Source organism: Schistocerca nitens, unplaced genomic scaffold, assembly GCF_023898315.1.
Source record: "Schistocerca nitens isolate TAMUIC-IGC-003100 unplaced genomic scaffold, iqSchNite1.1 HiC_scaffold_372, whole genome shotgun sequence".
In the NCBI taxonomy this organism is placed as follows: Eukaryota; Metazoa; Arthropoda; class Insecta; order Orthoptera; family Acrididae; genus Schistocerca; species Schistocerca nitens.
Genome location: NW_026045906.1, coordinates 1 through 24782, shown reverse-complemented (window position 1 = coordinate 24782; position 24782 = coordinate 1). Strand labels below are relative to the sequence as shown.

Genomic DNA, 24782 nt, shown 5'->3' with positions numbered 1-24782 from the left:
GGCGCGGTGTGATTGTCGACAAGGTTTGTGACTGTCCTTTCAAAAAATGGCTCTGAGCACTATGGGACTCAACTGCTGTGGTCATCAGTCGACTGTCCTTTCAATTTAAGACGTTAAATACAGACGTAATTTGTAGTCGTAATACCAGAGCATCGAAACTACTTGGAACTCTTGTGTATATGAACTTGACCGCGCCTTTGTACACTGGTCCCTTCACCCCTACAAACCAACCAACCATCAGGTCCGTGCACATCAGAGTAGCAAAGAATGGAAAACAGCGCAGCTTTGTTGCCCTTGGGGGCGTAGCTCAGTTGGTAGAGCGTTCGCTTTGCATGTGAAAGGTCCCGGGTTCAAGCCCCGGTGCCTCCATGTTTTGTGGACAGTGCATGGTAAGTGTTGGTCGCGGCGAGCCTAAAGACACGCAAGATGTTGCAAAGCCAGCGTCACAGCTCATGTGATGTATACTGACGTAAGGAGAGCACGACGTAAATGTGAGGACCGGCTGTTGTCGAGGTGTCATCGAGTGCAAATCTGTCTTAGGTATAACGGCCTAACCTCAAAGAAGTCTAGAGAGTGGACAACACGTTCGTCTTACTCAGAGCGGTGGCCGAACGCTATTTTCGACGTTGTGCGCGCCACTTTAATTTTGGCCAACTACGATTCGATACAGAATGCAGGAAACCTGAAAGACACCCTCACGGACACATTGAGAATAGTGTTTGTCTGCGGAATAATGGGAGTGCAAGGGGTCTGTGATATTGATATGGTTGTATGTAGCACTATTTGTCATCAGGGGGCGTAGCTCAGATGGTAGAGCGCTCGCTTAGCATGCGAGAGGTACTGGGATCGATACCCAGCGCCTCCAGAATTTTTAACACACCTACATGCGCACACTGCCACGCAAGTGGGATAATTCACAGCCAGCGAATGTGTCAAGGCAGATACGAGCGAACGATTAGCAGCCACAACTGGCAAGCGTGATGTTACGCGCAGGAAGCACCCTCCTCCCACCGCTACACTGAATTTAGAAACAGTACAAGTCTGCCCTTAAGATTCTCAAACCTATGTCGGAAAGATCTGCCTTGCGCCGAGTTCACAAAAATCCCACTGCACATTCCCATTCTTTACGTGCAGTCGGCTGCTACTGGTGTTGCTAGTTGTGACTGCTGATGACAGATGCCGTAGCAATCAATTCATGGAGTGAGTTGTATGTTTTGCGATACTCTGTCTCTGACAAGCAAGCAGAGGTGACACAGGCGCGAACACGGGAAGCTTGCAGCCCCTCGCTGCCTGCAGACACCGAGCAGCCACACTAGGTGGGCGGCCTAAGCCGTAGGCGAAATGTGCTCACTCGCTTGGGCGCGACGTCAAGCTCTAAATAAGGCTTTCACTAGCGTGAGCGTCGTGGAAAGTCGGAAAAGTCGTCTGCATGGGTGAGTGCCATGTTTGGGGAGCGTTTCGTAGTTTGCGCAGTGCAATGGAGACGCGGAAACGTGTTGTGGCCCAGTGTTTTGCAGTTGGACGACAAGAGTGGTACACAGTAGTAAAGTGCGAGGCAGTGAGTTGGCATGAACAGTCGAGTGCACAATTGGGCTTCAGATGTGCTTGTTACCTCAGGCGCGGTGTGATTGTCGACAAGGTTTGTGACTGTCCTTTCAAAAAATGGCTCTGAGCACTATGGGACTCAACTGCTGTGGTCATCAGTCGACTGTCCTTTCAATTTAAGACGTTAAATACAGACGTAATTTGTAGTCGTAATACCAGAGCATCGAAACTACTTGGAACTCTTGTGTATATGAACTTGACCGCGCCTTTGTACACTGGTCCCTTCACCCCTACAAACCAACCAACCATCAGGTCCGTGCACATCAGAGTAGCAAAGAATGGAAAACAGCGCAGCTTTGTTGCCCTTGGGGGCGTAGCTCAGTTGGTAGAGCGTTCGCTTTGCATGTGAAAGGTCCCGGGTTCAAGCCCCGGTGCCTCCATGTTTTGTGGACAGTGCATGGTAAGTGTTGGTCGCGGCGAGCCTAAAGACACGCAAGATGTTGCAAAGCCAGCGTCACAGCTCATGTGATGTATACTGACGTAAGGAGAGCACGACGTAAATGTGAGGACCGGCTGTTGTCGAGGTGTCATCGAGTGCAAATCTGTCTTAGGTATAACGGCCTAACCTCAAAGAAGTCTAGAGAGTGGACAACACGTTCGTCTTACTCAGAGCGGTGGCCGAACGCTATTTTCGACGTTGTGCGCGCCACTTTAATTTTGGCCAACTACGATTCGATACAGAATGCAGGAAACCTGAAAGACACCCTCACGGACACATTGAGAATAGTGTTTGTCTGCGGAATAATGGGAGTGCAAGGGGTCTGTGATATTGATATGGTTGTATGTAGCACTATTTGTCATCAGGGGGCGTAGCTCAGATGGTAGAGCGCTCGCTTAGCATGCGAGAGGTACTGGGATCGATACCCAGCGCCTCCAGAATTTTTAACACACCTACATGCGCACACTGCCACGCAAGTGGGATAATTCACAGCCAGCGAATGTGTCAAGGCAGATACGAGCGAACGATTAGCAGCCACAACTGGCAAGCGTGATGTTACGCGCAGGAAGCACCCTCCTCCCACCGCTACACTGAATTTAGAAACAGTACAAGTCTGCCCTTAAGATTCTCAAACCTATGTCGGAAAGATCTGCCTTGCGCCGAGTTCACAAAAATCCCACTGCACATTCCCATTCTTTACGTGCAGTCGGCTGCTACTGGTGTTGCTAGTTGTGACTGCTGATGACAGATGCCGTAGCAATCAATTCATGGAGTGAGTTGTATGTTTTGCGATACTCTGTCTCTGACAAGCAAGCAGAGGTGACACAGGCGCGAACACGGGAAGCTTGCAGCCCCTCGCTGCCTGCAGACACCGAGCAGCCACACTAGGTGGGCGGCCTAAGCCGTAGGCGAAATGTGCTCACTCGCTTGGGCGCGACGTCAAGCTCTAAATAAGGCTTTCACTAGCGTGAGCGTTGCGTGAGCGTCGTGGAAAGTCGGAAAAGTCGTCTGCATGGGTGAGTGCCATGTTTGGGGAGCGTTTCGTAGTTTGCGCAGTGCAATGGAGACGCGGAAACGTGTTGTGGCCCAGTGTTTTGCAGTTGGACGACAAGAGTGGTACACAGTAGTAAAGTGCGAGGCAGTGAGTTGGCATGAACAGTCGAGTGCACAATTGGGCTTCAGATGTGCTTGTTACCTCAGGCGCGGTGTGATTGTCGACAAGGTTTGTGACTGTCCTTTCAAAAAATGGCTCTGAGCACTATGGGACTCAACTGCTGTGGTCATCAGTCGACTGTCCTTTCAATTTAAGACGTTAAATACAGACGTAATTTGTAGTCGTAATACCAGAGCATCGAAACTACTTGGAACTCTTGTGTATATGAACTTGACCGCGCCTTTGTACACTGGTCCCTTCACCCCTACAAACCAACCAACCATCAGGTCCGTGCACATCAGAGTAGCAAAGAATGGAAAACAGCGCAGCTTTGTTGCCCTTGGGGGCGTAGCTCAGTTGGTAGAGCGTTCGCTTTGCATGTGAAAGGTCCCGGGTTCAAGCCCCGGCGCCTCCATGTTTTGTGGACAGTGCATGGTAAGTGTTGGTCGCGGCGAGCCTAAAGACACGCAAGATGTTGCAAAGCCAGCGTCACAGCTCATGTGATGTATACTGACGTAAGGAGAGCAAGACGTAAATGTGAGGACCGGCTGTTGTCGAGGTGTCATCGAGTGCAAATCTGTCTTAGGTATAACGGCCTAACCTCAAAGAAGTCTAGAGAGTGGACAACACGTTCGTCTTACTCAGAGCGGTGGCCGAACGCTATTTTCGACGTTGTGCGCGCCACTTTAATTTTGGCCAACTACGATTCGATACAGAATGCAGGAAACCTGAAAGACACCCTCACGGACACATTGAGAATAGTGTTTGTCTGCGGAATAATGGGAGTGCAAGGGGTCTGTGATATTGATATGGTTGTATGTAGCACTATTTGTCATCAGGGGGCGTAGCTCAGATGGTAGAGCGCTCGCTTAGCATGCGAGAGGTACTGGGATCGATACCCAGCGCCTCCAGAATTTTTAACACACCTACATGCGCACACTGCCACGCAAGTGGGATAATTCACAGCCAGCGAATGTGTCAAGGCAGATACGAGCGAACGATTAGCAGCCACAACTGGCAAGCGTGATGTTACGCGCAGGAAGCACCCTCCTCCCACCGCTACACTGAATTTAGAAACAGTACAAGTCTGCCCTTAAGATTCTCAAACCTATGTCGGAAAGATCTGCCTTGCGCCGAGTTCACAAAAATCCCACTGCACATTCCCATTCTTTACGTGCAGTCGGCTGCTACTGGTGTTGCTAGTTGTGACTGCTGATGACAGATGCCGTAGCAATCAATTCATGGAGTGAGTTGTATGTTTTGCGATACTCTGTCTCTGACAAGCAAGCAGAGGTGACACAGGCGCGAACACGGGAAGCTTGCAGCCCCTCGCTGCCTGCAGACACCGAGCAGCCACACTAGGTGGGCGGCCTAAGCCGTAGGCGAAATGTGCTCACTCGCTTGGGCGCGACGTCAAGCTCTAAATAAGGCTTTCACTAGCGTGAGCGTTGCGTGAGCGTCGTGGAAAGTCGGAAAAGTCGTCTGCATGGGTGAGTGCCATGTTTGGGGAGCGTTTCGTAGTTTGCGCAGTGCAATGGAGACGCGGAAACGTGTTGTGGCCCAGTGTTTTGCAGTTGGACGACAAGAGTGGTACACAGTAGTAAAGTGCGAGGCAGTGAGTTGGCATGAACAGTCGAGTGCACAATTGGGCTTCAGATGTGCTTGTTACCTCAGGCGCGGTGTGATTGTCGACAAGGTTTGTGACTGTCCTTTCAAAAAATGGCTCTGAGCACTATGGGACTCAACTGCTGTGGTCATCAGTCGACTGTCCTTTCAATTTAAGACGTTAAATACAGACGTAATTTGTAGTCGTAATACCAGAGCATCGAAACTACTTGGAACTCTTGTGTATATGAACTTGACCGCGCCTTTGTACACTGGTCCCTTCACCCCTACAAACCAACCAACCATCAGGTCCGTGCACATCAGAGTAGCAAAGAATGGAAAACAGCGCAGCTTTGTTGCCCTTGGGGGCGTAGCTCAGTTGGTAGAGCGTTCGCTTTGCATGTGAAAGGTCCCGGGTTCAAGCCCCGGCGCCTCCATGTTTTGTGGACAGTGCATGGTAAGTGTTGGTCGCGGCGAGCCTAAAGACACGCAAGATGTTGCAAAGCCAGCGTCACAGCTCATGTGATGTATACTGACGTAAGGAGAGCAAGACGTAAATGTGAGGACCGGCTGTTGTCGAGGTGTCATCGAGTGCAAATCTGTCTTAGGTATAACGGCCTAACCTCAAAGAAGTCTAGAGAGTGGACAACACGTTCGTCTTACTCAGAGCGGTGGCCGAACGCTATTTTCGACGTTGTGCGCGCCACTTTAATTTTGGCCAACTACGATTCGATACAGAATGCAGGAAACCTGAAAGACACCCTCACGGACACATTGAGAATAGTGTTTGTCTGCGGAATAATGGGAGTGCAAGGGGTCTGTGATATTGATATGGTTGTATGTAGCACTATTTGTCATCAGGGGGCGTAGCTCAGATGGTAGAGCGCTCGCTTAGCATGCGAGAGGTACTGGGATCGATACCCAGCGCCTCCAGAATTTTTAACACACCTACATGCGCACACTGCCACGCAAGTGGGATAATTCACAGCCAGCGAATGTGTCAAGGCAGATACGAGCGAACGATTAGCAGCCACAACTGGCAAGCGTGATGTTACGCGCAGGAAGCACCCTCCTCCCACCGCTACACTGAATTTAGAAACAGTACAAGTCTGCCCTTAAGATTCTCAAACCTATGTCGGAAAGATCTGCCTTGCGCCGAGTTCACAAAAATCCCACTGCACATTCCCATTCTTTACGTGCAGTCGGCTGCTACTGGTGTTGCTAGTTGTGACTGCTGATGACAGATGCCGTAGCAATCAATTCATGGAGTGAGTTGTATGTTTTGCGATACTCTGTCTCTGACAAGCAAGCAGAGGTGACACAGGCGCGAACACGGGAAGCTTGCAGCCCCTCGCTGCCTGCAGACACCGAGCAGCCACACTAGGTGGGCGGCCTAAGCCGTAGGCGAAATGTGCTCACTCGCTTGGGCGCGACGTCAAGCTCTAAATAAGGCTTTCACTAGCGTGAGCGTTGCGTGAGCGTCGTGGAAGGTCGGAAAAGTCGTCTGCATGGGTGAGTGCCATGTTTGGGGAGCGTTTCGTAGTTTGCGCAGTGCAATGGAGACGCGGAAACGTGTTGTGGCCCAGTGTTTTGCAGTTGGACGACAAGAGTGGTACACAGTAGTAAAGTGCGAGGCAGTGAGTTGGCATGAACAGTCGAGTGCACAATTGGGCTTCAGATGTGCTTGTTACCTCAGGCGCGGTGTGATTGTCGACAAGGTTTGTGACTGTCCTTTCAAAAAATGGCTCTGAGCACTATGGGACTCAACTGCTGTGGTCATCAGTCGACTGTCCTTTCAATTTAAGACGTTAAATACAGACGTAATTTGTAGTCGTAATACCAGAGCATCGAAACTACTTGGAACTCTTGTGTATATGAACTTGACCGCGCCTTTGTACACTGGTCCCTTCACCCCTACAAACCAACCAACCATCAGGTCCGTGCACATCAGAGTAGCAAAGAATGGAAAACAGCGCAGCTTTGTTGCCCTTGGGGGCGTAGCTCAGTTGGTAGAGCGTTCGCTTTGCATGTGAAAGGTCCCGGGTTCAAGCCCCGGCGCCTCCATGTTTTGTGGACAGTGCATGGTAAGTGTTGGTCGCGGCGAGCCTAAAGACACGCAAGATGTTGCAAAGCCAGCGTCACAGCTCATGTGATGTATACTGACGTAAGGAGAGCAAGACGTAAATGTGAGGACCGGCTGTTGTCGAGGTGTCATCGAGTGCAAATCTGTCTTAGGTATAACGGCCTAACCTCAAAGAAGTCTAGAGAGTGGACAACACGTTCGTCTTACTCAGAGCGGTGGCCGAACGCTATTTTCGACGTTGTGCGCGCCACTTTAATTTTGGCCAACTACGATTCGATACAGAATGCAGGAAACCTGAAAGACACCCTCACGGACACATTGAGAATAGTGTTTGTCTGCGGAATAATGGGAGTGCAAGGGGTCTGTGATATTGATATGGTTGTATGTAGCACTATTTGTCATCAGGGGGCGTAGCTCAGATGGTAGAGCGCTCGCTTAGCATGCGAGAGGTACTGGGATCGATACCCAGCGCCTCCAGAATTTTTAACACACCTACATGCGCACACTGCCACGCAAGTGGGATAATTCACAGCCAGCGAATGTGTCAAGGCAGATACGAGCGAACGATTAGCAGCCACAACTGGCAAGCGTGATGTTACGCGCAGGAAGCACCCTCCTCCCACCGCTACACTGAATTTAGAAACAGTACAAGTCTGCCCTTAAGATTCTCAAACCTATGTCGGAAAGATCTGCCTTGCGCCGAGTTCACAAAAATCCCACTGCACATTCCCATTCTTTACGTGCAGTCGGCTGCTACTGGTGTTGCTAGTTGTGACTGCTGATGACAGATGCCGTAGCAATCAATTCATGGAGTGAGTTGTATGTTTTGCGATACTCTGTCTCTGACAAGCAAGCAGAGGTGACACAGGCGCGAACACGGGAAGCTTGCAGCCCCTCGCTGCCTGCAGACACCGAGCAGCCACACTAGGTGGGCGGCCTAAGCCGTAGGCGAAATGTGCTCACTCGCTTGGGCGCGACGTCAAGCTCTAAATAAGGCTTTCACTAGCGTGAGCGTTGCGTCAGCGTCGTGGAAAGTCGGAAAAGTCGTCTGCATGGGTGAGTGCCATGTTTGGGGAGCGTTTCGTAGTTTGCGCAGTGCAATGGAGACGCGGAAACGTGTTGTGGCCCAGTGTTTTGCAGTTGGACGACAAGAGTGGTACACAGTAGTAAAGTGCGAGGCAGTGAGTTGGCATGAACAGTCGAGTGCACAATTGGGCTTCAGATGTGCTTGTTACCTCAGGCGCGGTGTGATTGTCGACAAGGTTTGTGACTGTCCTTTCAAAAAATGGCTCTGAGCACTATGGGACTCAACTGCTGTGGTCATCAGTCGACTGTCCTTTCAATTTAAGACGTTAAATACAGACGTAATTTGTAGTCGTAATACCAGAGCATCGAAACTACTTGGAACTCTTGTGTATATGAACTTGACCGCGCCTTTGTACACTGGTCCCTTCACCCCTACAAACCAACCAACCATCAGGTCCGTGCACATCAGAGTAGCAAAGAATGGAAAACAGCGCAGCTTTGTTGCCCTTGGGGGCGTAGCTCAGTTGGTAGAGCGTTCGCTTTGCATGTGAAAGGTCCCGGGTTCAAGCCCCGGCGCCTCCATGTTTTGTGGACAGTGCATGGTAAGTGTTGGTCGCGGCGAGCCTAAAGACACGCAAGATGTTGCAAAGCCAGCGTCACAGCTCATGTGATGTATACTGACGTAAGGAGAGCAAGACGTAAATGTGAGGACCGGCTGTTGTCGAGGTGTCATCGAGTGCAAATCTGTCTTAGGTATAACGGCCTAACCTCAAAGAAGTCTAGAGAGTGGACAACACGTTCGTCTTACTCAGAGCGGTGGCCGAACGCTATTTTCGACGTTGTGCGCGCCACTTTAATTTTGGCCAACTACGATTCGATACAGAATGCAGGAAACCTGAAAGACACCCTCACGGACACATTGAGAATAGTGTTTGTCTGCGGAATAATGGGAGTGCAAGGGGTCTGTGATATTGATATGGTTGTATGTAGCACTATTTGTCATCAGGGGGCGTAGCTCAGATGGTAGAGCGCTCGCTTAGCATGCGAGAGGTACTGGGATCGATACCCAGCGCCTCCAGAATTTTTAACACACCTACATGCGCACACTGCCACGCAAGTGGGATAATTCACAGCCAGCGAATGTGTCAAGGCAGATACGAGCGAACGATTAGCAGCCACAACTGGCAAGCGTGATGTTACGCGCAGGAAGCACCCTCCTCCCACCGCTACACTGAATTTAGAAACAGTACAAGTCTGCCCTTAAGATTCTCAAACCTATGTCGGAAAGATCTGCCTTGCGCCGAGTTCACAAAAATCCCACTGCACATTCCCATTCTTTACGTGCAGTCGGCTGCTACTGGTGTTGCTAGTTGTGACTGCTGATGACAGATGCCGTAGCAATCAATTCATGGAGTGAGTTGTATGTTTTGCGATACTCTGTCTCTGACAAGCAAGCAGAGGTGACACAGGCGCGAACACGGGAAGCTTGCAGCCCCTCGCTGCCTGCAGACACCGAGCAGCCACACTAGGTGGGCGGCCTAAGCCGTAGGCGAAATGTGCTCACTCGCTTGGGCGCGACGTCAAGCTCTAAATAAGGCTTTCACTAGCGTGAGCGTTGCGTCAGCGTCGTGGAAAGTCGGAAAAGTCGTCTGCATGGGTGAGTGCCATGTTTGGGGAGCGTTTCGTAGTTTGCGCAGTGCAATGGAGACGCGGAAACGTGTTGTGGCCCAGTGTTTTGCAGTTGGACGACAAGAGTGGTACACAGTAGTAAAGTGCGAGGCAGTGAGTTGGCATGAACAGTCGAGTGCACAATTGGGCTTCAGATGTGCTTGTTACCTCAGGCGCGGTGTGATTGTCGACAAGGTTTGTGACTGTCCTTTCAAAAAATGGCTCTGAGCACTATGGGACTCAACTGCTGTGGTCATCAGTCGACTGTCCTTTCAATTTAAGACGTTAAATACAGACGTAATTTGTAGTCGTAATACCAGAGCATCGAAACTACTTGGAACTCTTGTGTATATGAACTTGACCGCGCCTTTGTACACTGGTCCCTTCACCCCTACAAACCAACCAACCATCAGGTCCGTGCACATCAGAGTAGCAAAGAATGGAAAACAGCGCAGCTTTGTTGCCCTTGGGGGCGTAGCTCAGTTGGTAGAGCGTTCGCTTTGCATGTGAAAGGTCCCGGGTTCAAGCCCCGGCGCCTCCATGTTTTGTGGACAGTGCATGGTAAGTGTTGGTCGCGGCGAGCCTAAAGACACGCAAGATGTTGCAAAGCCAGCGTCACAGCTCATGTGATGTATACTGACGTAAGGAGAGCAAGACGTAAATGTGAGGACCGGCTGTTGTCGAGGTGTCATCGAGTGCAAATCTGTCTTAGGTATAACGGCCTAACCTCAAAGAAGTCTAGAGAGTGGACAACACGTTCGTCTTACTCAGAGCGGTGGCCGAACGCTATTTTCGACGTTGTGCGCGCCACTTTAATTTTGGCCAACTACGATTCGATACAGAATGCAGGAAACCTGAAAGACACCCTCACGGACACATTGAGAATAGTGTTTGTCTGCGGAATAATGGGAGTGCAAGGGGTCTGTGATATTGATATGGTTGTATGTAGCACTATTTGTCATCAGGGGGCGTAGCTCAGATGGTAGAGCGCTCGCTTAGCATGCGAGAGGTACTGGGATCGATACCCAGCGCCTCCAGAATTTTTAACACACCTACATGCGCACACTGCCACGCAAGTGGGATAATTCACAGCCAGCGAATGTGTCAAGGCAGATACGAGCGAACGATTAGCAGCCACAACTGGCAAGCGTGATGTTACGCGCAGGAAGCACCCTCCTCCCACCGCTACACTGAATTTAGAAACAGTACAAGTCTGCCCTTAAGATTCTCAAACCTATGTCGGAAAGATCTGCCTTGCGCCGAGTTCACAAAAATCCCACTGCACATTCCCATTCTTTACGTGCAGTCGGCTGCTACTGGTGTTGCTAGTTGTGACTGCTGATGACAGATGCCGTAGCAATCAATTCATGGAGTGAGTTGTATGTTTTGCGATACTCTGTCTCTGACAAGCAAGCAGAGGTGACACAGGCGCGAACACGGGAAGCTTGCAGCCCCTCGCTGCCTGCAGACACCGAGCAGCCACACTAGGTGGGCGGCCTAAGCCGTAGGCGAAATGTGCTCACTCGCTTGGGCGCGACGTCAAGCTCTAAATAAGGCTTTCACTAGCGTGAGCGTTGCGTGAGCGTCGTGGAAGGTCGGAAAAGTCGTCTGCATGGGTGAGTGCCATGTTTGGGGAGCGTTTCGTAGTTTGCGCAGTGCAATGGAGACGCGGAAACGTGTTGTGGCCCAGTGTTTTGCAGTTGGACGACAAGAGTGGTACACAGTAGTAAAGTGCGAGGCAGTGAGTTGGCATGAACAGTCGAGTGCACAATTGGGCTTCAGATGTGCTTGTTACCTCAGGCGCGGTGTGATTGTCGACAAGGTTTGTGACTGTCCTTTCAAAAAATGGCTCTGAGCACTATGGGACTCAACTGCTGTGGTCATCAGTCGACTGTCCTTTCAATTTAAGACGTTAAATACAGACGTAATTTGTAGTCGTAATACCAGAGCATCGAAACTACTTGGAACTCTTGTGTATATGAACTTGACCGCGCCTTTGTACACTGGTCCCTTCACCCCTACAAACCAACCAACCATCAGGTCCGTGCACATCAGAGTAGCAAAGAATGGAAAACAGCGCAGCTTTGTTGCCCTTGGGGGCGTAGCTCAGTTGGTAGAGCGTTCGCTTTGCATGTGAAAGGTCCCGGGTTCAAGCCCCGGCGCCTCCATGTTTTGTGGACAGTGCATGGTAAGTGTTGGTCGCGGCGAGCCTAAAGACACGCAAGATGTTGCAAAGCCAGCGTCACAGCTCATGTGATGTATACTGACGTAAGGAGAGCAAGACGTAAATGTGAGGACCGGCTGTTGTCGAGGTGTCATCGAGTGCAAATCTGTCTTAGGTATAACGGCCTAACCTCAAAGAAGTCTAGAGAGTGGACAACACGTTCGTCTTACTCAGAGCGGTGGCCGAACGCTATTTTCGACGTTGTGCGCGCCACTTTAATTTTGGCCAACTACGATTCGATACAGAATGCAGGAAACCTGAAAGACACCCTCACGGACACATTGAGAATAGTGTTTGTCTGCGGAATAATGGGAGTGCAAGGGGTCTGTGATATTGATATGGTTGTATGTAGCACTATTTGTCATCAGGGGGCGTAGCTCAGATGGTAGAGCGCTCGCTTAGCATGCGAGAGGTACTGGGATCGATACCCAGCGCCTCCAGAATTTTTAACACACCTACATGCGCACACTGCCACGCAAGTGGGATAATTCACAGCCAGCGAATGTGTCAAGGCAGATACGAGCGAACGATTAGCAGCCACAACTGGCAAGCGTGATGTTACGCGCAGGAAGCACCCTCCTCCCACCGCTACACTGAATTTAGAAACAGTACAAGTCTGCCCTTAAGATTCTCAAACCTATGTCGGAAAGATCTGCCTTGCGCCGAGTTCACAAAAATCCCACTGCACATTCCCATTCTTTACGTGCAGTCGGCTGCTACTGGTGTTGCTAGTTGTGACTGCTGATGACAGATGCCGTAGCAATCAATTCATGGAGTGAGTTGTATGTTTTGCGATACTCTGTCTCTGACAAGCAAGCAGAGGTGACACAGGCGCGAACACGGGAAGCTTGCAGCCCCTCGCTGCCTGCAGACACCGAGCAGCCACACTAGGTGGGCGGCCTAAGCCGTAGGCGAAATGTGCTCACTCGCTTGGGCGCGACGTCAAGCTCTAAATAAGGCTTTCACTAGCGTGAGCGTTGCGTGAGCGTCGTGGAAAGTCGGAAAAGTCGTCTGCATGGGTGAGTGCCATGTTTGGGGAGCGTTTCGTAGTTTGCGCAGTGCAATGGAGACGCGGAAACGTGTTGTGGCCCAGTGTTTTGCAGTTGGACGACAAGAGTGGTACACAGTAGTAAAGTGCGAGGCAGTGAGTTGGCATGAACAGTCGAGTGCACAATTGGGCTTCAGATGTGCTTGTTACCTCAGGCGCGGTGTGATTGTCGACAAGGTTTGTGACTGTCCTTTCAAAAAATGGCTCTGAGCACTATGGGACTCAACTGCTGTGGTCATCAGTCGACTGTCCTTTCAATTTAAGACGTTAAATACAGACGTAATTTGTAGTCGTAATACCAGAGCATCGAAACTACTTGGAACTCTTGTGTATATGAACTTGACCGCGCCTTTGTACACTGGTCCCTTCACCCCTACAAACCAACCAACCATCAGGTCCGTGCACATCAGAGTAGCAAAGAATGGAAAACAGCGCAGCTTTGTTGCCCTTGGGGGCGTAGCTCAGTTGGTAGAGCGTTCGCTTTGCATGTGAAAGGTCCCGGGTTCAAGCCCCGGCGCCTCCATGTTTTGTGGACAGTGCATGGTAAGTGTTGGTCGCGGCGAGCCTAAAGACACGCAAGATGTTGCAAAGCCAGCGTCACAGCTCATGTGATGTATACTGACGTAAGGAGAGCAAGACGTAAATGTGAGGACCGGCTGTTGTCGAGGTGTCATCGAGTGCAAATCTGTCTTAGGTATAACGGCCTAACCTCAAAGAAGTCTAGAGAGTGGACAACACGTTCGTCTTACTCAGAGCGGTGGCCGAACGCTATTTTCGACGTTGTGCGCGCCACTTTAATTTTGGCCAACTACGATTCGATACAGAATGCAGGAAACCTGAAAGACACCCTCACGGACACATTGAGAATAGTGTTTGTCTGCGGAATAATGGGAGTGCAAGGGGTCTGTGATATTGATATGGTTGTATGTAGCACTATTTGTCATCAGGGGGCGTAGCTCAGATGGTAGAGCGCTCGCTTAGCATGCGAGAGGTACTGGGATCGATACCCAGCGCCTCCAGAATTTTTAACACACCTACATGCGCACACTGCCACGCAAGTGGGATAATTCACAGCCAGCGAATGTGTCAAGGCAGATACGAGCGAACGATTAGCAGCCACAACTGGCAAGCGTGATGTTACGCGCAGGAAGCACCCTCCTCCCACCGCTACACTGAATTTAGAAACAGTACAAGTCTGCCCTTAAGATTCTCAAACCTATGTCGGAAAGATCTGCCTTGCGCCGAGTTCACAAAAATCCCACTGCACATTCCCATTCTTTACGTGCAGTCGGCTGCTACTGGTGTTGCTAGTTGTGACTGCTGATGACAGATGCCGTAGCAATCAATTCATGGAGTGAGTTGTATGTTTTGCGATACTCTGTCTCTGACAAGCAAGCAGAGGTGACACAGGCGCGAACACGGGAAGCTTGCAGCCCCTCGCTGCCTGCAGACACCGAGCAGCCACACTAGGTGGGCGGCCTAAGCCGTAGGCGAAATGTGCTCACTCGCTTGGGCGCGACGTCAAGCTCTAAATAAGGCTTTCACTAGCGTGAGCGTTGCGTGAGCGTCGTGGAAGGTCGGAAAAGTCGTCTGCATGGGTGAGTGCCATGTTTGGGGAGCGTTTCGTAGTTTGCGCAGTGCAATGGAGACGCGGAAACGTGTTGTGGCCCAGTGTTTTGCAGTTGGACGACAAGAGTGGTACACAGTAGTAAAGTGCGAGGCAGTGAGTTGGCATGAACAGTCGAGTGCACAATTGGGCTTCAGATGTGCTTGTTACCTCAGGCGCGGTGTGATTGTCGACAAGGTTTGTGACTGTCCTTTCAAAAAATGGCTCTGAGCACTATGGGACTCAACTGCTGTGGTCATCAGTCGACTGTCCTTTCAATTTAAGACGTTAAATACAGACGTAATTTGTAGTCGTAATACCAGAGCATCGAAACTACTTGGAACTCTTGTGTATATGAACTTGACCGCGCCTTTGTACACTGGTCCCTTCACCCCTACAAACCAACCAACCATCAGGTCCGTGCACATCAGAGTAGCAAAGAATGGAAAACAGCGCAGCTTTGTTGCCCTTGGGGGCGTAGCTCAGTTGGTAGAGCGTTCGCTTTGCATGTGAAAGGTCCCGGGTTCAAGCCCCGGCGCCTCCATGTTTTGTGGACAGTGCATGGTAAGTGTTGGTCGCGGCGAGCCTAAAGACACGCAAGATGTTGCAAAGCCAGCGTCACAGCTCATGTGATGTATACTGACGTAAGGAGAGCAAGACGTAAATGTGAGGACCGGCTGTTGTCGAGGTGTCATCGAGTGCAAATCTGTCTTAGGTATAACGGCCTAACCTCAAAGAAGTCTAGAGAGTGGACAACACGTTCGTCTTACTCAGAGCGGTGGCCGAACGCTATTTTCGACGTTGTGCGCGCCACTTTAATTTTGGCCAACTACGATTCGATACAGAATGCAGGAAACCTGAAAGACACCCTCACGGACACATTGAGAATAGTGTTTGTCTGCGGAATAATGGGAGTGCAAGGGGTCTGTGATATTGATATGGTTGTATGTAGCACTATTTGTCATCAGGGGGCGTAGCTCAGATGGTAGAGCGCTCGCTTAGCATGCGAGAGGTACTGGGATCGATACCCAGCGCCTCCAGAATTTTTAACACACCTACATGCGCACACTGCCACGCAAGTGGGATAATTCACAGCCAGCGAATGTGTCAAGGCAGATACGAGCGAACGATTAGCAGCCACAACTGGCAAGCGTGATGTTACGCGCAGGAAGCACCCTCCTCCCACCGCTACACTGAATTTAGAAACAGTACAAGTCTGCCCTTAAGATTCTCAAACCTATGTCGGAAAGATCTGCCTTGCGCCGAGTTCACAAAAATCCCACTGCACATTCCCATTCTTTACGTGCAGTCGGCTGCTACTGGTGTTGCTAGTTGTGACTGCTGATGACAGATGCCGTAGCAATCAATTCATGGAGTGAGTTGTATGTTTTGCGATACTCTGTCTCTGACAAGCAAGCAGAGGTGACACAGGCGCGAACACGGGAAGCTTGCAGCCCCTCGCTGCCTGCAGACACCGAGCAGCCACACTAGGTGGGCGGCCTAAGCCGTAGGCGAAATGTGCTCACTCGCTTGGGCGCGACGTCAAGCTCTAAATAAGGCTTTCACTAGCGTGAGCGTTGCGTGAGCGTCGTGGAAGGTCGGAAAAGTCGTCTGCATGGGTGAGTGCCATGTTTGGGGAGCGTTTCGTAGTTTGCGCAGTGCAATGGAGACGCGGAAACGTGTTGTGGCCCAGTGTTTTGCAGTTGGACGACAAGAGTGGTACACAGTAGTAAAGTGCGAGGCAGTGAGTTGGCATGAACAGTCGAGTGCACAATTGGGCTTCAGATGTGCTTGTTACCTCAGGCGCGGTGTGATTGTCGACAAGGTTTGTGACTGTCCTTTCAAAAAATGGCTCTGAGCACTATGGGACTCAACTGCTGTGGTCATCAGTCGACTGTCCTTTCAATTTAAGACGTTAAATACAGACGTAATTTGTAGTCGTAATACCAGAGCATCGAAACTACTTGGAACTCTTGTGTATATGAACTTGACCGCGCCTTTGTACACTGGTCCCTTCACCCCTACAAACCAACCAACCATCAGGTCCGTGCACATCAGAGTAGCAAAGAATGGAAAACAGCGCAGCTTTGTTGCCCTTGGGGGCGTAGCTCAGTTGGTAGAGCGTTCGCTTTGCATGTGAAAGGTCCCGGGTTCAAGCCCCGGCGCCTCCATGTTTTGTGGACAGTGCATGGTAAGTGTTGGTCGCGGCGAGCCTAAAGACACGCAAGATGTTGCAAAGCCAGCGTCACAGCTCATGTGATGTATACTGACGTAAGGAGAGCAAGACGTAAATGTGAGGACCGGCTGTTGTCGAGGTGTCATCGAGTGCAAATCTGTCTTAGGTATAACGGCCTAACCTCAAAGAAGTCTAGAGAGTGGACAACACGTTCGTCTTACTCAGAGCGGTGGCCGAACGCTATTTTCGACGTTGTGCGCGCCACTTTAATTTTGGCCAACTACGATTCGATACAGAATGCAGGAAACCTGAAAGACACCCTCACGGACACATTGAGAATAGTGTTTGTCTGCGGAATAATGGGAGTGCAAGGGGTCTGTGATATTGATATGGTTGTATGTAGCACTATTTGTCATCAGGGGGCGTAGCTCAGATGGTAGAGCGCTCGCTTAGCATGCGAGAGGTACTGGGATCGATACCCAGCGCCTCCAGAATTTTTAACACACCTACATGCGCACACTGCCACGCAAGTGGGATAATTCACAGCCAGCGAATGTGTCAAGGCAGATACGAGCGAACGATTAGCAGCCACAACTGGCAAGCGTGATGTTACGCGCAGGAAGCACCCTCCTCCCACCGCTACACTGAATTTAGAAACAGTACAAGTCTGCCCTTAAGATTCTCAAACCTATGTCGGAAAGATCTGCCTTGCGCCGAGTTCACAAAAATCCCACTGCACATTCCCATTCTTTACGTGCAGTCGGCTGCTACTGGTGTTGCTAGTTGTGACTGCTGATGACAGATGCCGTAGCAATCAATTCATGGAGTGAGTTGTATGTTTTGCGATACTCTGTCTCTGACAAGCAAGCAGAGGTGACACAGGCGCGAACACGGGAAGCTTGCAGCCCCTCGCTGCCTGCAGACACCGAGCAGCCACACTAGGTGGGCGGCCTAAGCCGTAGGCGAAATGTGCTCACTCGCTTGGGCGCGACGTCAAGCTCTAAATAAGGCTTTCACTAGCGTGAGCGTTGCGTGAGCGTCGTGGAAGGTCGGAAAAGTCGTCTGCATGGGTGAGTGCCATGTTTGGGGAGCGTTTCGTAGTTTGCGCAGTGCAATGGAGACGCGGAAACGTGTTGTGGCCCAGTGTTTTGCAGTTGGACGACAAGAGTGGTACACAGTAGTAAAGTGCGAGGCAGTGAGTTGGCATGAACAGTCGAGTGCACAATTGGGCTTCAGATGTGCTTGTTACCTCAGGCGCGGTGTGATTGTCGACAAGGTTTGTGACTGTCCTTTCAAAAAATGGCTCTGAGCACTATGGGACTCAACTGCTGTGGTCATCAGTCGACTGTCCTTTCAATTTAAGACGTTAAATACAGACGTAATTTGTAGTCGTAATACCAGAGCATCGAAACTACTTGGAACTCTTGTGTATATGAACTTGACCGCGCCTTTGTACACTGGTCCCTTCACCCCTACAAACCAACCAACCATCAGGTCCGTGCACATCAGAGTAGCAAAGAATGGAAAACAGCGCAGCTTTGTTGCCCTTGGGGGCGTAGCTCAGTTGGTAGAGCGTTCGCTTTGCATGTGAAAGGTCCCGGGTTCAAGCCCCGGCGCCTCCATGTTTTGTGGACAGTGCATGGTAAGTGTTGGTCGCGGCGAGCCTAAAGACACGCAAGATGTTGCAAAGCCAGCGTCACAGCTCATGTGATGTATACTGACGTAAGGAGAGCAAGACGTAAATGTGAGGACCGGCTGTTGTCGAGGTGTCATCGAGTGCAAATCTGTCTTAGGTATAACGGCCTAACCTCAAAGAAGTCTAGAGAGTGGACAACACGTTCGTCTTACTCAGAGCGGTGGCCGAACGCTATTTTCGACGTTGTGCGCGCCACTTTAATTTTGGCCAACTACGATTCGATACAGAATGCAGGAAACCTGAAAGACACCCTCACGGACACATTGAGAATAGTGTTTGTCTGCGGAATAATGGGAGTGCAAGGGGTCTGTGATATTGATATGGTTGTATGTAGCACTATTTGTCATCAGGGGGCGTAGCTCAGATGGTAGAGCGCTCGCTTAGCATGCGAGAGGTACTGGGATCGATACCCAGCGCCTCCAGAATTTTTAACACACCTACATGCGCACACTGCCACGCAAGTGGGATAATTCACAGCCAGCGAATGTGTCAAGGCAGATACGAGCGAACGATTAGCAGCCACAACTGGCAAGCGTGATGTTACGCGCAGGAAGCACCCTCCTCCCACCGCTACACTGAATTTAGAAACAGTACAAGTCTGCCCTTAAGATTCTCAAACCTATGTCGGAAAGATCTGCCTTGCGCCGAGTTCACAAAAATCCCACTGCACATTCCCATTCTTTACGTGCAGTCGGCTGCTACTGGTGTTGCTAGTTGTGACTGCTGATGACAGATGCCGTAGCAATCAATTCATGGAGTGAGTTGTATGTTTTGCGATACTCTGTCTCTGACAAGCAAGCAGAGGTGACACAGGCGCGAACACGGGAAGCTTGCAGCCCCTCGCTGCCTGCAGACACCGAGCAGCCACACTAGGTGGGCGGCCTAAGCCGTAGGCGAAATGTGCTCACTCGCTTGGGCGCGACGTCAAGCTCTAAATAAGGCTTTCACTAGCGTGAGCGTTGCGTGAGCGTCGTGGAAAGTCGGAAAAGTCGTCTGCATGGGTGAGTGCCATGTTTGGGGAGCGTTTCGTAGTTTGCGCAGTGCAATGGAGACGCGGAAACGTGTTGTGGCCCAGTGTTTTGCAGTTGGACGACAAGAGTGGTACACAGTAGTAAAGTGCGAGGCAGTGAGTTGGCATGAACAGTCGAGTGCACAATTGGGCTTCAGATGTGCTTGTTACCTCAGGCGCGGTGTGATTGTCGACAAGGTTTGTGACTGTCCTTTCAAAAAATGGCTCTGAGCACTATGGGACTCAACTGCTGTGGTCATCAGTCGACTGTCCTTTCAATTTAAGACGTTAAATACAGACGTAATTTGTAGTCGTAATACCAGAGCATCGAAACTACTTGGAACTCTTGTGTATATGAACTTGACCGCGCCTTTGTACACTGGTCCCTTCACCCCTACAAACCAACCAACCATCAGGTCCGTGCACATCAGAGTAGCAAAGAATGGAAAACAGCGCAGCTTTGTTGCCCTTGGGGGCGTAGCTCAGTTGGTAGAGCGTTCGCTTTGCATGTGAAAGGTCCCGGGTTCAAGCCCCGGCGCCTCCATGTTTTGTGGACAGTGCATGGTAAGTGTTGGTCGCGGCGAGCCTAAAGACACGCAAGATGTTGCAAAGCCAGCGTCACAGCTCATGTGATGTATACTGACGTAAGGAGAGCAAGACGTAAATGTGAGGACCGGCTGTTGTCGAGGTGTCATCGAGTGCAAATCTGTCTTAGGTATAACGGCCTAACCTCAAAGAAGTCTAGAGAGTGGACAACACGTTCGTCTTACTCAGAGCGGTGGCCGAACGCTATTTTCGACGTTGTGCGCGCCACTTTAATTTTGGCCAACTACGATTCGATACAGAATGCAGGAAACCTGAAAGACACCCTCACGGACACATTGAGAATAGTGTTTGTCTGCGGAATAATGGGAGTGCAAGGGGTCTGTGATATTGATATGGTTGTATGTAGCACTATTTGTCATCAGGGGGCGTAGCTCAGATGGTAGAGCGCTCGCTTAGCATGCGAGAGGTACTGGGATCGATACCCAGCGCCTCCAGAATTTTTAACACACCTACATGCGCACACTGCCACGCAAGTGGGATAATTCACAGCCAGCGAATGTGTCAAGGCAGATACGAGCGAACGATTAGCAGCCACAACTGGCAAGCGTGATGTTACGCGCAGGAAGCACCCTCCTCCCACCGCTACACTGAATTTAGAAACAGTACAAGTCTGCCCTTAAGATTCTCAAACCTATGTCGGAAAGATCTGCCTTGCGCCGAGTTCACAAAAATCCCACTGCACATTCCCATTCTTTACGTGCAGTCGGCTGCTACTGGTGTTGCTAGTTGTGACTGCTGATGACAGATGCCGTAGCAATCAATTCATGAGTGAGTTGTATGTTTTGCGATACTCTGTCTCTGACAAGCAAGCAGAGGTGACACAGGCGCGAACACGGGAAGCTTGCAGCCCCTCGCTGCCTGCAGACACCGAGCAGCCACACTAGGTGGGCGGCCTAAGCCGTAGGCGAATGTGCTCACTCGCTTGGGCGCGACGTCAAGCTCTAAATAAGGCTTTCACTAGCGTGAGCGTTGCGTGAGCGTCGTGGAAGGTCGGAAAAGTCGTCTGCATGGGTGAGTGCCATGTTTGGGGAGCGTTTCGTAGTTTGCGCAGTGCAATGGAGACGCGGAAACGTGTTGTGGCCCAGTGTTTTGCAGTTGGGACGACAAGAGTGGTACACAGTAGTAAAGTGCGAGGCAGTGAGTTGGCATGAACAGTCGAGTGCACAATTGGGCTTCAGATGTGCTTGTTACCTCAGGCGCGGTGTGATTGTCGACAAGGTTTGTGACTGTCCTTTCAAAAATGGCTCTGAGCACTATGGGACTCAACTGCTGTGGTCATCAGTCGACTGTCCTTTCAATTTAAGACGTTAAATACAGACGTAATTTGTAGTCGTAATACCAGAGCATCGAAACTACTTGGAACTCTTGTGTATATGAACTTGACCGCGCCTTTGTACACTGGTCCTTCACCCCTACAAACCAACCAACCATCAGGTCCGTGCACATCAGAGTAGCAAAGAATGGAAAACAGCGCAGCTTTGTTGCCTTGGGGCGTAGCTCAGTTGGTAGAGCGTTCGCTTTGCATGTGAAAGGTCCCGGGTTCAAGCCCCGGCGCCTCCATGTTTTGTGGACAGTGCAGGTAAGTGTTGGTCGCGGCGAGCCTAAAGACACGCAAGATGTTGCAAAGCCAGCGTCACAGCTCATGTGATGTATACTGACGTAAGGAGAGCAAGACGTAAATGTGAGGACCGGCTGTTGTCGAGGTGTCATCGAGGTGCAAATCTGTCTTAGGTATAACGGCCTAACCTCAAAGAAGTCTAGAGAGTGGACAACACGTTCGTCTTACTCAGAGCGGTGGCCGAACGCTATTTCGACGTTGTGCGCGCCACTTTAATTTTGGCCAACTACGATTCGATACAGAATGCAGGAAACCTGAAAGACACCCTCACGGACACATTGAGAATAGTGTTTGTCTGCGGAATAATGGGAGTGCAAGGGGTCTGTGATATTGATATGGTTGTATGTAGCACTATTTGTCATCAGGGGGCGTAGCTCAGATGGTAGAGCGCTCGCTTAGCATGCGAGAGGTACTGGGATCGATACCCAGCGCCTCCAGAATTTTTAAACACACCCTACATGCGCACACTGCCACGCAAGTGGGATAATTCACAGCCAGCGAATGTGTCAAGGCAGATACGAGCGAACGATTAGCAGCCACAACTGGCAAGCGTGATGTTACGCGCAGGAAGCACCCTCCTCCCACCGCTACACTGAATTTAGAAACAGTACAAGTCTGCCCTTAAGATTCTCAAACCTATGTCCGGAAAGATCTGCCTTGCGCCGAGTTCACAAAAATCCCACTGCACATTCCCATTCTTTACGTGCAGTCGGCTGCTACTGGTGTTGCTAGTTGTGACTGCTGATGACAGATGCCGTAGCAATCAATTCATGGAGTGAGTTGTATGTTTTGCGATACTCTGTCTCTGACAAGCAAGCAGAGGTGGACACAGGCGCGAACACGGAAGCTTGCAGCCCCTCGCTGCCTGCAGACACGAGCAGCCACACTAGGTGGGCGGCCTAAGCCGTAGGCGAAATGTGCTCACTCGCTTGGGCGCGACGTCAAGCTCTAAATAAGGCTTTCACTAGCGTGAGCGTTGCGTGAGCGTCGTGGAAGGTCGGAAAAGTCGTCTGCATGGGTGAGTGCCATGTTTGGGGAGCGTTTCGTAGTTTGCGCAGTGCAATGGAGACGCGGAAACGTGTTGTGGGCCCAGTGTTTTGCAGTTGACGACAAGAGTGGTACACAGTAGTAAAGTGCGAGGCAGTGAGTTGGCATGAACAGTCGAGGTGCACAATTGGGCTTCAGATGTGCTTGTTACCTCAGGCGCGGTGTGATTGTCGACAAGGTTTGTGACTGTCCTTTTCAAAAAATGGCTCTGAGCACTATGGGACTCAACTGCTGTGGTCATCAGTCGACTGTCCTTTCAATTTAAGACGTTAAATACAGACGTAATTTGTAGTCGTAATACCAGAGCATCGAAACTACTTGGAACTCTGTGTATATGAACTTGACCGCGCCTTTGTACACTGGTCCCTTCACCCCTACAAACCAACCAACCATCAGGTCCGTGCACATCAGAGTAGCAAAGAATGGAAAACAGCGCAGCTTTGTTGCCCTTGGGGGCGTAGCTCAGTTGGTAGAGCGTTCGCTTTGCATGTGAAAGGTCCCGGGTTCAAGCCCCGGCGCCCTCCATGTTTTGTGGACAGTGCATGGTAAGTGTTGGTCGCGGCGAGCCTAAAGACACGCAAGATGTTGCAAAGCCAGCGTCACAGCTCATGTGATGTATACTGACGTAAGGAGAGCAAGACGTAAATGTGAGGACCGGCTGTTGTCGAGGTGTCATCGAGTGCAAATCTGTCTTAGGTATAACGGCCTAACCTCAAAGAAGTCTAGAGAGTGGACAACACGTTCGTCTTACTCAGAGCGGTGGCCGAACGCTATTTTCGACGTTGTGCGCGCCACTTTAATTTTGGCCAACTACGATTCGATACAGAATGCAGGAAACCTGAAAGACACCCTCACGGACACATTGAGAATAGTGTTTGTCTGCGGAATAATGGGAGTGCAAGGGGTCTGTGATATTGATATGGTTGTATGTAGCACTATTTGTCATCAGGGGGGCGTAGCTCAGATGGTAGAGCGCTCGCTTAGCATGCGAGAGGTACTGGGATCGATACCCAGCGCCTCCAGAATTTTTAACACACCTACATGCGCACACTGCCACGCAAGTGGGATAATTCACAGCCAGCGAATGTGTCAAGGCAGATACGAGCGAACGATTAGCAGCCACAACTGGCAAGCGTGATGTTACGCGCAGGACGCACCCTCCTCCCACCGCTACACTGAATTTAGAAACAGTACAAGTCTGCCCTTAAGATTCTCAAACCTATGTCGGAAAGATCTGCCTTGCGCCGAGTTCACAAAAATCCCACTGCACATTCCCATTCTTTACGTGCAGTCGGCTGCTACTGGTGTTGCTAGTTGTGACTGCTGATGACAGATGCCGTAGCAATCAATTCATGGAGTGAGTTGTATGTTTTGCGATACTCTGTCTCTGACAAGCAAGCAGAGTGACACAGGCGCGAACACGGGAAGCTTGCAGCCCCCTCGCTGCCTGCAGACACCGAGCAGCACCACTAGGTGGGCGGCCTAAGCCGTAGGCGAAATGTGCTCACTCGCTTGGGCGCGACGTCAAGCTCTAAATAAGGCTTTCACTAGCGTGAGCGTTGCGTGAGCGTCGTGGAAAGTCGGAAAAGTCGTCTGCATGGGTGAGTGCCATGTTTGGGGAGCGTTTCGTAGTTTGCGCAGTGCAATGGAGACGCGGAAACGTGTTGTGGCCCAGTGTTTTGCAGTTGGACGACAAGAGTGGTACACAGTAGTAAAGTGCGAGGCAGTGAGTTGCATGAACAGTCGAGTGCACAATTGGGCTTCAGATGTGCTTGTTACCCTCAGGCGCGGTGTGATTGTCGACAAGGTTTGTGACTGTCCTTTCAAAAAATGGCTCTGAGCACTATGGGACTCAACTGCTGTGGTCATCAGTCGACTGTCCTTTCAATTTAAGACGTTAAATACAGACGTAATTTGTAGTCGTAATACCAGAGCATCGAAAACTACTTGGAACTCTTGTGTATATGAACATGACCGCGCCTTTGTACACTGGTCCCCTTCACCCCTACAAACCAACCAACCATCAGGTCCGTGCACATCAGAGTAGCAAAGAATGGAAAACAGCGCAGCTTTGTTGCCCTTGGGGGCGTAGCTCAGTTGGTAGAGCGTTTCGCTTTGCATGTGAAAGGTCCCGGGTTCAAGCCCCGGCGCCTCCATGTTTTGTGAACGAGTG

The 24782-nt window shown here is 50.7% G+C and overlaps 30 non-coding genes across 30 annotated transcripts; all 30 read left to right on the top strand.

Annotated features, from left to right (window-relative positions):
- The first annotated feature begins 296 nt into the window (after positions 1-296).
- Positions 297-369, top strand: Trnaa-ugc (transfer RNA alanine (anticodon UGC)). Its single transcript has one exon. It is a non-coding gene; the product is annotated as a tRNA-Ala (tRNA).
- A 423-nt stretch (positions 370-792) lies between these two features.
- On the top strand, positions 793-865 carry Trnaa-agc (transfer RNA alanine (anticodon AGC)). Its single transcript has one exon. It is a non-coding gene; the product is annotated as a tRNA-Ala (tRNA).
- Positions 866-1912: 1047 nt separating this feature from the next.
- On the top strand, positions 1913-1985 carry Trnaa-ugc (transfer RNA alanine (anticodon UGC)). The gene has a single exon. It is a non-coding gene; the product is annotated as a tRNA-Ala (tRNA).
- Positions 1986-2408: 423 nt separating this feature from the next.
- Positions 2409-2481, top strand: Trnaa-agc (transfer RNA alanine (anticodon AGC)). Its single transcript has one exon. It is a non-coding gene; the product is annotated as a tRNA-Ala (tRNA).
- Positions 2482-3539: 1058 nt separating this feature from the next.
- Positions 3540-3612, top strand: Trnaa-ugc (transfer RNA alanine (anticodon UGC)). Its single transcript has one exon. It is a non-coding gene; the product is annotated as a tRNA-Ala (tRNA).
- A 423-nt stretch (positions 3613-4035) lies between these two features.
- Positions 4036-4108, top strand: Trnaa-agc (transfer RNA alanine (anticodon AGC)). The gene has a single exon. It is a non-coding gene; the product is annotated as a tRNA-Ala (tRNA).
- A 1058-nt stretch (positions 4109-5166) lies between these two features.
- Trnaa-ugc (transfer RNA alanine (anticodon UGC)) lies at positions 5167-5239 on the top strand. Its single transcript has one exon. It is a non-coding gene; the product is annotated as a tRNA-Ala (tRNA).
- A 423-nt stretch (positions 5240-5662) lies between these two features.
- Positions 5663-5735, top strand: Trnaa-agc (transfer RNA alanine (anticodon AGC)). The gene has a single exon. It is a non-coding gene; the product is annotated as a tRNA-Ala (tRNA).
- A 1058-nt stretch (positions 5736-6793) lies between these two features.
- On the top strand, positions 6794-6866 carry Trnaa-ugc (transfer RNA alanine (anticodon UGC)). The gene has a single exon. It is a non-coding gene; the product is annotated as a tRNA-Ala (tRNA).
- A 423-nt stretch (positions 6867-7289) lies between these two features.
- Trnaa-agc (transfer RNA alanine (anticodon AGC)) lies at positions 7290-7362 on the top strand. Its single transcript has one exon. It is a non-coding gene; the product is annotated as a tRNA-Ala (tRNA).
- Positions 7363-8420: 1058 nt separating this feature from the next.
- Positions 8421-8493, top strand: Trnaa-ugc (transfer RNA alanine (anticodon UGC)). The gene has a single exon. It is a non-coding gene; the product is annotated as a tRNA-Ala (tRNA).
- Positions 8494-8916: 423 nt separating this feature from the next.
- Positions 8917-8989, top strand: Trnaa-agc (transfer RNA alanine (anticodon AGC)). Its single transcript has one exon. It is a non-coding gene; the product is annotated as a tRNA-Ala (tRNA).
- Positions 8990-10047: 1058 nt separating this feature from the next.
- Positions 10048-10120, top strand: Trnaa-ugc (transfer RNA alanine (anticodon UGC)). Its single transcript has one exon. It is a non-coding gene; the product is annotated as a tRNA-Ala (tRNA).
- Positions 10121-10543: 423 nt separating this feature from the next.
- On the top strand, positions 10544-10616 carry Trnaa-agc (transfer RNA alanine (anticodon AGC)). Its single transcript has one exon. It is a non-coding gene; the product is annotated as a tRNA-Ala (tRNA).
- A 1058-nt stretch (positions 10617-11674) lies between these two features.
- Positions 11675-11747, top strand: Trnaa-ugc (transfer RNA alanine (anticodon UGC)). Its single transcript has one exon. It is a non-coding gene; the product is annotated as a tRNA-Ala (tRNA).
- A 423-nt stretch (positions 11748-12170) lies between these two features.
- Trnaa-agc (transfer RNA alanine (anticodon AGC)) lies at positions 12171-12243 on the top strand. The gene has a single exon. It is a non-coding gene; the product is annotated as a tRNA-Ala (tRNA).
- Positions 12244-13301: 1058 nt separating this feature from the next.
- On the top strand, positions 13302-13374 carry Trnaa-ugc (transfer RNA alanine (anticodon UGC)). The gene has a single exon. It is a non-coding gene; the product is annotated as a tRNA-Ala (tRNA).
- Positions 13375-13797: 423 nt separating this feature from the next.
- Trnaa-agc (transfer RNA alanine (anticodon AGC)) lies at positions 13798-13870 on the top strand. Its single transcript has one exon. It is a non-coding gene; the product is annotated as a tRNA-Ala (tRNA).
- A 1058-nt stretch (positions 13871-14928) lies between these two features.
- Trnaa-ugc (transfer RNA alanine (anticodon UGC)) lies at positions 14929-15001 on the top strand. Its single transcript has one exon. It is a non-coding gene; the product is annotated as a tRNA-Ala (tRNA).
- Positions 15002-15424: 423 nt separating this feature from the next.
- Trnaa-agc (transfer RNA alanine (anticodon AGC)) lies at positions 15425-15497 on the top strand. Its single transcript has one exon. It is a non-coding gene; the product is annotated as a tRNA-Ala (tRNA).
- Positions 15498-16555: 1058 nt separating this feature from the next.
- Positions 16556-16628, top strand: Trnaa-ugc (transfer RNA alanine (anticodon UGC)). The gene has a single exon. It is a non-coding gene; the product is annotated as a tRNA-Ala (tRNA).
- Positions 16629-17051: 423 nt separating this feature from the next.
- On the top strand, positions 17052-17124 carry Trnaa-agc (transfer RNA alanine (anticodon AGC)). The gene has a single exon. It is a non-coding gene; the product is annotated as a tRNA-Ala (tRNA).
- A 1058-nt stretch (positions 17125-18182) lies between these two features.
- On the top strand, positions 18183-18255 carry Trnaa-ugc (transfer RNA alanine (anticodon UGC)). Its single transcript has one exon. It is a non-coding gene; the product is annotated as a tRNA-Ala (tRNA).
- Positions 18256-18678: 423 nt separating this feature from the next.
- Trnaa-agc (transfer RNA alanine (anticodon AGC)) lies at positions 18679-18751 on the top strand. The gene has a single exon. It is a non-coding gene; the product is annotated as a tRNA-Ala (tRNA).
- Positions 18752-19809: 1058 nt separating this feature from the next.
- Positions 19810-19882, top strand: Trnaa-ugc (transfer RNA alanine (anticodon UGC)). The gene has a single exon. It is a non-coding gene; the product is annotated as a tRNA-Ala (tRNA).
- Positions 19883-20305: 423 nt separating this feature from the next.
- Trnaa-agc (transfer RNA alanine (anticodon AGC)) lies at positions 20306-20378 on the top strand. Its single transcript has one exon. It is a non-coding gene; the product is annotated as a tRNA-Ala (tRNA).
- Positions 20379-21926: 1548 nt separating this feature from the next.
- Positions 21927-21999, top strand: Trnaa-agc (transfer RNA alanine (anticodon AGC)). The gene has a single exon. It is a non-coding gene; the product is annotated as a tRNA-Ala (tRNA).
- A 1061-nt stretch (positions 22000-23060) lies between these two features.
- Trnaa-ugc (transfer RNA alanine (anticodon UGC)) lies at positions 23061-23133 on the top strand. Its single transcript has one exon. It is a non-coding gene; the product is annotated as a tRNA-Ala (tRNA).
- A 425-nt stretch (positions 23134-23558) lies between these two features.
- On the top strand, positions 23559-23631 carry Trnaa-agc (transfer RNA alanine (anticodon AGC)). Its single transcript has one exon. It is a non-coding gene; the product is annotated as a tRNA-Ala (tRNA).
- A 1060-nt stretch (positions 23632-24691) lies between these two features.
- Positions 24692-24765, top strand: Trnaa-ugc (transfer RNA alanine (anticodon UGC)). The gene has a single exon. It is a non-coding gene; the product is annotated as a tRNA-Ala (tRNA).
- Positions 24766-24782: the final 17 nt, after the last annotated feature.